Consider the following 9,569-nt stretch of genomic DNA (forward strand, 5'->3'; position numbering starts at 1 on the left):
ACAATGATACACTATGGACAACAGCATTCCATAATGATCTCCTGGTTTAGAGGAAGTTGGCACGTGGAATGCTTTGCAATGCAGCTGAAATTAATGGCAAGCAAGCAATCAATTAGCACTGCCTGGAGAGCTGTGGAATTGGCGTAAGAAATATTTAAATAAAAGGAAGAGAAGCAAAGAAATGAAGGCAAATTATAAAATGAGAAAATCCAAAACTAAAGGAGGGTCCAATCAGCCCTGATAATAAAGTGCACTAATTTTCAGGTGGCTGTACAGCTGTGATCAGAAAATGATATCATTCACAGGGCAAAAGACTGATGCAGACTGAACCATTTCATTGTCAGGGATAGAAGCAGAGAATAAATGACACTCAGACAGCTCTATGGCAGAACAGAGTGGACCCAAACACCCTCTATGTATCTATGTGGATATACATTTACATATATGGATATGTGTATTTTTTTAATGATTTTTTAATTACAAGATCAGGCCAGGCGTTTAAGAAGCGTTTCTGGCAAGAATTATTATGGTGCACATCTTCTCTTCCTAGGGTTTGTCAAGAGGCAGCAACCTGGGTGTATTTAGCACTGCACACTGAATTATTGCCACAGAATATTAAGCACAAAGCAATAATATTTTGTAGAAAATGGGATGGAGAAAGAGATAACCATCTAATGGCTTAATTGCACAATGTGAAACCAGGACTCAATTCCAGATTCAACTTGACCTAATTGTGTGATCCTAGGCAATTCTTTTTTCACAGTGCCTCCTTTTCTTTCATCATCACATGAGAGCACCTTGAAGTACATCAGTTCAGGGTGTGTTCTGCACAAAAAGCAAATAACTACAATGACTATAATGTTACTCTATCTATAGTGTAACATCCTAGGCCATGTATATGGGGAAAAGACAATTTACTTCCCTCTTTGTTCACTAATAGCATCATTGTCAGGGTAGTGGAAATAGAGGATGAATGTTTCCAAGTTCATGATTAGAATGTATCACTCCTAACCCTCACCGTCCTTTCCCCTGAAGCCATGAAGGTCAGTGCTACTCGTGGGGAACCAACTAAATGCAAAAACAAATAGTTTTAAAGTGAGTGTGGTTTAACTGGGTAGGCTTTAAAGCTATTTAGCTTGCATTCTTTGTTTATAAAGTGTTGAAGCGCTGACGGCAGGAAAGGCAGCTGGCCCAGCCCCCAGAAATAAAACTGGCAGCAGTAAAACCAGTCCCCATCTTCCCAGCCCACTGAGAAAATGTCCGATGCACGGTACAGTCAGTCTTGTCCTGGATGCAGAATTATTCTCTCTGGTGCATTGAAGTCTAAGAATATTTAGCTTACAGGAACATTTTAAGAGCTTCCATTGAAACAAATCAACCTTTCTTTCTTTCTTCCTTTCTGCCTTTTTTCCTTCAATCTGCCTTACTTTCTTTCTTCTTTTCTTTCTTTCTTTCTTTCTTTCTTTCTTTCTTTCTTTCTTTCTTTCTTTCTTTCTTTCTTTCTTTCTTTCCTTCTCTCTTTCTATTTTGTTCTTTCGTTCCTTCTTTCCTTCATTTTGTTTTTCTTACTTCCCTTTTTCTTTCTTGCCTTCCCAGTTCATTCTTTCCCCTTGTTCCTATTTTCTCTCTTTGTTTGTTGGTTTGTGTGTTTGTTTGTTTCTCTCTCTCTCTGTTTTCCACAAACAAAAGGCTGGCAGCCACTGCTAGAACGATTGGCATTTTAAAGTCAAGATTTTTTTTTATTTTAGTAAAATTATGTGCATAACATAGTTACCTATGGGGATTTTCAGCCAGAGTACGCCCATTAGTCTGTGGATCTGTCGATCAAATTTTTCTTTCACCCATTCCAGCATGCATCAAGAGGCAATGCCTCAGCCCACTTTAGTCATTGACTGACTTCACTATGAGTTACGACTTGCTGTCCTTTCACAAGGAGCCCATCAACACATAAAGTAGTTCCCGTCAGTGCCAGGGATTACTACGACAATGTGTGGTTTTTTTTTAGACCAAAACAGAATTTTTGCTTTTAGCCATTGTTTTTGCATAGCATACAGATTCGGTATTCGAAAGGGTCGCCCACAACACCCCCTTCTAAATACCGAATCGGTATCCATTTCTAAATACATTTGATTCAGAAACACTTTTCCGAATTGCTGAATGCGGTTAGTCATTTAGTACATAGGAAAAAGAGAGTTAGCACTCGAAACCCTCTGATTTACTGATTCGAAGGGTCTGCGAATGCTATAACCCTTTGTATATCTGACCCTTATTTTCTTGCGATTGATCCTGATGTGAGTATTTGCTCCTACTTAATTTGTGCTGGTGGTTGCAGGTACCCATATTCATTTTTGGGGACCAGGACTTTTAAGATCATCAGACTTTGACCCAGAGCACAAACGAGAGGAAGACGGAGAAGGACAAAGGCTGGAAAACAGGGATAAAGATGGGAGCGATTTTCCAACACATATGAAGTGACATTTTCAGCTCCTGATGAGACAAATTTGCTTGAATGTGATGCCTGAAAATCTGAGTGCCAAGCTCCAGTTTCAGCTGACCCGGAGCTGCAAAAAGCAGAGCACAGATAATAAATAGGCCCAGGCCCAGTTAATCACAGACCCTACATTTAATAACGCTTCTCTAATCGATGGGGCTCCCTAATGAGGAAATCCAATCTTACCTCTAACAAGAATTGTCTGTCAGCTTTTTTACAAATTATTTAAGTTTGCCGGCCCATTAATGAAGTGCCTCCAAGCTCCAGCATTCAGCTATTATGAAAAATATTTCTAGTACTTCTAGTGAAGATATCTTTTAGTTTAATCAATTCCTGCTGAGTTCTGCATTGTCTGCTCGGTGAGGATACATAGAATGAGGTTTTTGTAGAGCTTTCTTTTCCTGATATATATCTATATATATCTATATATATATATATATATTTTACCGCTGAAGTGAGCAATTTAGTTATGTTTTTAGGATTTATGGTCATTATGACAATTGCAATAACTTAAGACCTCAATTTCCCAGAAGCTGGGTAATTGCACAACCATAAAGTGGCTTTTCACGAGCTTATGGAACATGTGGTACTTTTTCATGTTATACAGCTTCAGTTTTCTTTGCATGTCTAATGCAGCTGTCGAACTAATAACTATGCTGTAAGGCAAATGCGACGTTATGATGGCGTCAGCTGAGACCTGGTAATCGGTATAGTCACTGGAAAAAACACAATTACATGGTAGTTATGGATCCGCGAATACAAAACCAAGGAACCAATGAAATTCTCCACAGGATGCATCCCACACAATCCACGCTATAACTTACACCACCCACCAAGCTCAGTGTACCCTCTGCCGATGGTACATGAAAAAAAGCTGTGTACCAAAAGCAAAACATAACAGATGGCTTGAGTTATGGCATGCATTGGGTATGTTGCATGCCATAGCTGATATATTTCAGGGGGTTCTACGGGTTTTGTAATTAATCTCTAATATTTTTTTTCAGCAATTTTCTGTTTTTTTATGATGCACTTAATTCACCTGTCATGTACCTATTCGACGCTGCAAACAGCTTTTGGCTATGCTGGGCGGAGGTTGGCCAAAGGGCATGGCCGTACTGAGTCCAGTTTACCACAGGTGACCAACCGCACCTCTCCAGACCTGCAGTACCTATATGTGAATCCTACCAGTGCCGTTCCTCAATCACAGCGTTTAACAAAATTGTAATTTTCATGGAAATTAAATTGTTTTAAGAAAACTGTCTCTTTTTTTCTAAATTCAAAATGGCGGCTGTACAACTATGATGTTCATGAAAACCATGCTTTTACTGAAGTAAACTTGTTTATTTTCAATTACGTCTGCAATTTCCACACCTCTCAGTGCCACTGGCACTTACTTGAGGCCAGGCACCTCTCATAGTGCTCCCTCTCTGATGTGGAACATTTTTACAGTGTGAAAATCATGATTGTTTACAAAATTGCAATTTTCAAAAAAATTATTGACCCCAAAAGTCTGATGAGGTGTTCTGCTATGCACTTGTGTCCATCCCATATGAAGAACAAATCATCTATGTATCGTATCCACAACTGAAAACACTATAGTAGTCTATCCAGCCTTTGTTCCTCCAATCGCAAAGATCATCTTGGTATGTGGGAATGGTCTGCTTAGATGCCTGGCAATTAATTGCACACCTAAAGACACAGATTTAGTTCTGCAGAGCATCTTCCCTTTGGAAGACTCGCCTTGGACTAGGCTATTTGAGCCGCCTTTGTTGGACCATCTTTAGATCCTTTTCCAATTACAAACACAGAACCGGGTCCATTGAGCATTTTCCCTTTTGGAAGAGTTCACCATGGATTTTTACAATTGAGCCTGAAACTTTGGGACCATTCCCGGATCCCATTACTATTCGGCCCTGTCCGCCTGAATTGTTCCTTGTTTGACTGGCTGAAATTTAAACAGGTTGAAATGCCGTCGACCATTTAGCGTATTCCTTGCTGTTGTTTGGTTCTTAACATGTGCTCCATTAATTGTGTTCTATTTACTAATGTTTTTTAACCAATTTTAAGAACTATTGCGACTTTTTATTGATTCTTTGCATTACTTCACGCGTTCACTTGTGCCGTTCACCTAGTGCAAACTTTCTTTGGATTACACCTACATACAATGTAATGGTGCTGATATAACTAATGTAATTGTATTTGTAGCTCTTAAATAGGGATTGCTTTTTTCCTAATGATTTGATTTTGTCTCCTTGCTCCTGCTCTGTCGCAATTTATTTGCATTTTATTTAATTGCCTATAAATATTACCTGTTGAGACATTGTTTGTAACATACTAATTACCCAGGTCTCAATTGGGTTCCTGTGTTTTTTCTGTGGCAATTAATGCCTTCAAAGGGATTTGAGTCGGAAAGTTGTTGAAATACCTCTTTCTGGTAGGCTTCTATAACCCTCAATACCACATTACCACCCTTGTCAAAAGGGTGTGATTACGATACTGGGATCATCCTGCAACATTTTGATGGCTTTCCTTTAGGTCTGCGCAATGTTGTTAGGAGAATCCTTATAGTTAGAAACCCTTAACTGTGCCAAATCTCTGGAGACCAAATCATGGAGCACATCATTATTATCATAGGCTAGTGATGGACTGATGGTGGTTTTGTGGTTTTTACCTCAAACCCTTTATAGTTACTTTTATTAATCGGGAGTTGATTAACATATCTTATTCCCACGCAGAAGCTCTCATATTATTTGCAAAGCAATTAATCATTTCACTTCATTTACACATAACTCTGAGCTTACTGTTTGCTTTTTTGTTCTTATTGATCACAGATTTCTTGTTCCCAAGTTTGTGTGCTTTGATAAGTCTCAATTTGTGTGTAAATAGAAAAAGGTTAATACTGACTCCGCTGTAATCAAAATTTGTGTTAGGGCGAAATGATAGTCCTAGTTCACTCACTGATTGTACAGCTGAAGTTAGTTCATGTGAGCATAGATTATCAACAGTCAAATTGTTCTAGCCAATTTCATCCATTATCCGTTGCTTTTTGCTTGCACCTTCTTTTTCCCACGAGGTGTGTTGTCAACTTGGGGAGCTTCCTCCCCCCCTTCATTCAGTTCTGCTCCTCCTGTTGCTCCCCTTCCCTCTGGTCCTCCTCTTGACCAACCATGCTGTCTGAGAATAGCCAAAAAGTGCTCCAACTTGGACGTCTTTTATGTTTAACATAACAGTGTGTATAATGGATATTGCACATGAAATCACAAATAGTGATACAGACGTTGTTGACATGAATTATGAATTCCTTTTTACAGTGTATTTCGGTGAAAGTAGAAGGTATAAGGAAACAGCCTGACTCTACAATGTCACATTGAACAAGGTCAACCCTTGGCCTCTTGGATAAGACAGAGTCTGGAGATACGATGTGACGTGGCTGGCTTAGGCGCGGGAAGAAAAACTGCCATTTTACATGTACACGTTGCTTCAGTTGCCTTCTTTTCTAACACGTTGAGTTTTGAGATACATTTGCTTGTGTGACAGTGCAGGATTAATTTCTCTGAAACCAAATTGCTTTAATTTCCACATCGTAGACACACTATCACGACACCTTGAACATTTAGTACAAGGCCTAAATGTTCATTGTGCAAATGTTGTTGTTTGTTCTTCGTCCGTAAGGCGACACAGCTATCACAAGAGGATAAACAATGACAGCCTGATTGAGGCCTCGGCACGTAAGCATGGATGCCTTTATTATATATACTCATGCATTTCTGTGTTCATATCAGACAAGCACTCTGCTGTCACTGCAAGGTCGCTGCTTTGTGGAATCTAAGTCCATCAGATTCCTATTTTCCCTCTTTGAGGAGGAATGCCCAACAGGTGACCAAGACAGGGACCTAAACACATTCAGCCTCAGGTAATGGAGAGTTAGAACATCAAGTAGGGGGTTTTGGCAGATCACTCGCCCAAGTAACTAGGTTAGGGAGTGCATCGTAGGAGTACATCATACACCATTACACCATACTTATATGCCGATATCTATATCTATATCTAATATATATATATATATATATATATATATATATATATATATATATATATATATATATAGCACAATGGTGGAATTGTTTATCCTTTTCACTGCTCTCATATTGCTAATCACTTGTGTCTGATTCTGTCTATCAATCATTGCAACAAAAAGAATCACAATGGTTACATAAATATTGAAATGCCTCTTTGTGTATTTCTTGTGTCTCTCTCTGGGTTTGCATGCGTGACTGAGCAAAAAGTTTGTAGATCTGTTACCAAGATTCCTTGGGGAGTCTGGGGTGTATTGGCTTGAGGCTGCCCAATCAATTTGTTTTCTTCTCACGTTTATGGGTACTTATGGTGGTTCAGTGAGCTAGCAGGACTACAGATTTACGTATACTGAGGGGGTGCATAGAATCAGTCTGCCACTATCCCAACGTTTATGTTGTCCAAAAACTGCACAGTTCCTATTGACGAAGTAGAAGCCATATGACAGCGAGTGTTGAAGTGTCTAACAGGACTGGAGTATAGAATATCTTTTTATGCAACAGACATCCTTCTGTACGGGACACAACTGCACTAGATAATGTCAACCCTACTGAAAATCTTTGAGAAGTTCCCGGTGTAGTCAGGCTGTAAAATAAACCGGCAAAAATCTACATTGTTCTGGATTTGAGAGTGGGGAAAATGAAGACACAATCACAGCTTGCCTCAGGGAAGAGGATTTTAGATATCTGGGAATAGAGATTACAGAGGTCAATGAGCCATTCATTTTTTTTAGATTTGTCTTTATAAATGTTTTTAATAGTCAGGTAGTACATACATACAGGAGTTCATTATATTTTCAATTCAACCAAGTACAGTACACATCTCTTAAATCTGACATTATTTAGATAACTCTTAACTCTGTATTATGGTCCAAGCTTTGTCCCTTGTTTTACTCTGTGTTCTAGTACTATTTAACAGCATAACAGTATTTTCCGTTTTATTTTGACATTATGCACTCTAGGGAGTCACAACTGTTTTATCATCATTTAAACATATCTTATTATTAATAACAAACAATGTTTTCCAATCTCTGGGAGATAATGAGCCGTTCTTTTAAAAAAAAAAAATATATTTTAAAAATCTTTTTATTAACGTTTGCTCAAACGACCATTTATAATAAACAGTTACAGTAATTTGCACACCGTTGACATTGCAGCTTAATCGCATTGGGCTCTCAGAAGGATACATGGTCACTAGTAGTATGCATTTCATCAGATCCAACCCATGACAATATATTCGGACCATCAGCAAGGTAACCCCCTTCGGCAGTTCAGGGTCACCCTTTCTCCTAATCGTGTTGCACTGGGTGTTAATCCTCTACTGTAATTCCTTTTCTATATTTACACCATGGTGACCATATTTTCTTCCACTTTTTGACACACCCTCTAACTTTGTATACAGTTTCTTCGGCCCATTGGCACCAATCAAGGTCACGTTTCCAGTCTCCCAGCGAAGACGGAGAGGGTGCTCCCCACCGTCTTGCAATGTTCCTTTTGGTGACCCCCACTACCAGGGCAAGCAAAATTCCCGTGTACCAGGGCCAGTCTGAGTCGCCTTTGATCATGAGGGGGAGCCATTTAGCATCCATCGGGACCTGTACCCCTGAAACTCTGGACAGCACCTCCGTCACTCCCTCCCAATATCTGACTATCTCTGGGCACTCCCACAGGATATGGAAGAAGGTACCTTCCTGCCGACACCCCCTGACGCAGAGAGCTGTATGTGTTTTGCCCCAGGTGTAAAGGTGCGTGCGCGGGTAATATGTATGATGTAGTACCTTGAGTTGCACTAATCAAAATCGGGACCACACTGCAATCTCCCTAGGACTCTGTATTGCTTCCTGCCAATCTGTGTCGTCCATGTTCCCTAGGTCATCTGTCCATGCTGCTCTCAGGGCTATTAGGGGGTCTGGTATATTGTTTACCAGCTTGCGGTAGATTGCGGAGGTTGGCTTTCCCGCAATAGGGTCCATCTATCTTCCAGAGGAGAGTAATCCGGAATGGGGGTAACCCGCTGGATGTGTCGCTGCAGGGCTTGCATGAGCCTAAGATAGTGGTATTTTTGCGTGTGGGGCAAGGTGTATTCCTTCTGCAAGGTTTTGAATGAGCCATTCTTGAGGTGAAATTCAAGTCTAACCTAAATAAATAAAAGAGACAAGTCACTGGTGAAACCTGATCTCTCACTAACAGGAAGAGTAGTACCCTTCAAACAATATCTCTACAATGTTTGTTATAGATATTACTGAATACTCCATATTGCCTACCAGATGCCATCTTCAAAGAGCTTGAAAGGGAGCTAAGCCAACCGTCATGCGGCAGAGGGAATATCACTAACAAACCCTGTAATAACACAGTCTTCCTGGGGGGTATCACACTTCCCAATTATTAATGGGCCTTGCAGATGATATCAATTAATGATTGGACCTTCAAAAACTAAGAAGATACAGCAGTTAAAATAAATAGGCAAGAAATGGGGACAGAACATACTTACACTACCTGTACAATGGGAAAGGAATTGAAAACCTACCACAGTCTACTAAGGCTGGAAGTTACCAACAGCGGCATTGAGGTTACACATGATCAGGGCTTGAAAGACCCAGTTATGAAAGGGAGAGGTGATAGGATATATAAATCGCCTGAGGAGCTTCAGCCATTGGGACACTGTAGGCATATCAGAATTGCGAGGTATTATGAACACAGAGGCGTTAAAAGAATTTGCACAACCCCCGGAGGAATATGACCTACAAACCTCCCAGTATTACAAATACTTGCACTTTAAACAAGCTCTATAAGCATTAAAAGGATACTGGGGGGTAATGAAAGGAAGAGACTCCTGCAGAGAGTATCGTGTTAGTAGAAGTGCCAGGCAAATGAGACGTGTATCTCAAGTCTACGGAACACTCATTATTAACATTGCAGAGATCCTGCATTATCTGAGTGAGAGAGATGGCAGAGAGATTTGGGAGAGTTGGAAGATGAAGACTGAAAGACCCAATCAGACATCC

This window comes from Triturus cristatus, chromosome 3_1 (genome assembly GCF_964204655.1).
Source record: "Triturus cristatus chromosome 3_1, aTriCri1.1, whole genome shotgun sequence".
Taxonomy (NCBI): Eukaryota; Metazoa; Chordata; class Amphibia; order Caudata; family Salamandridae; genus Triturus; species Triturus cristatus.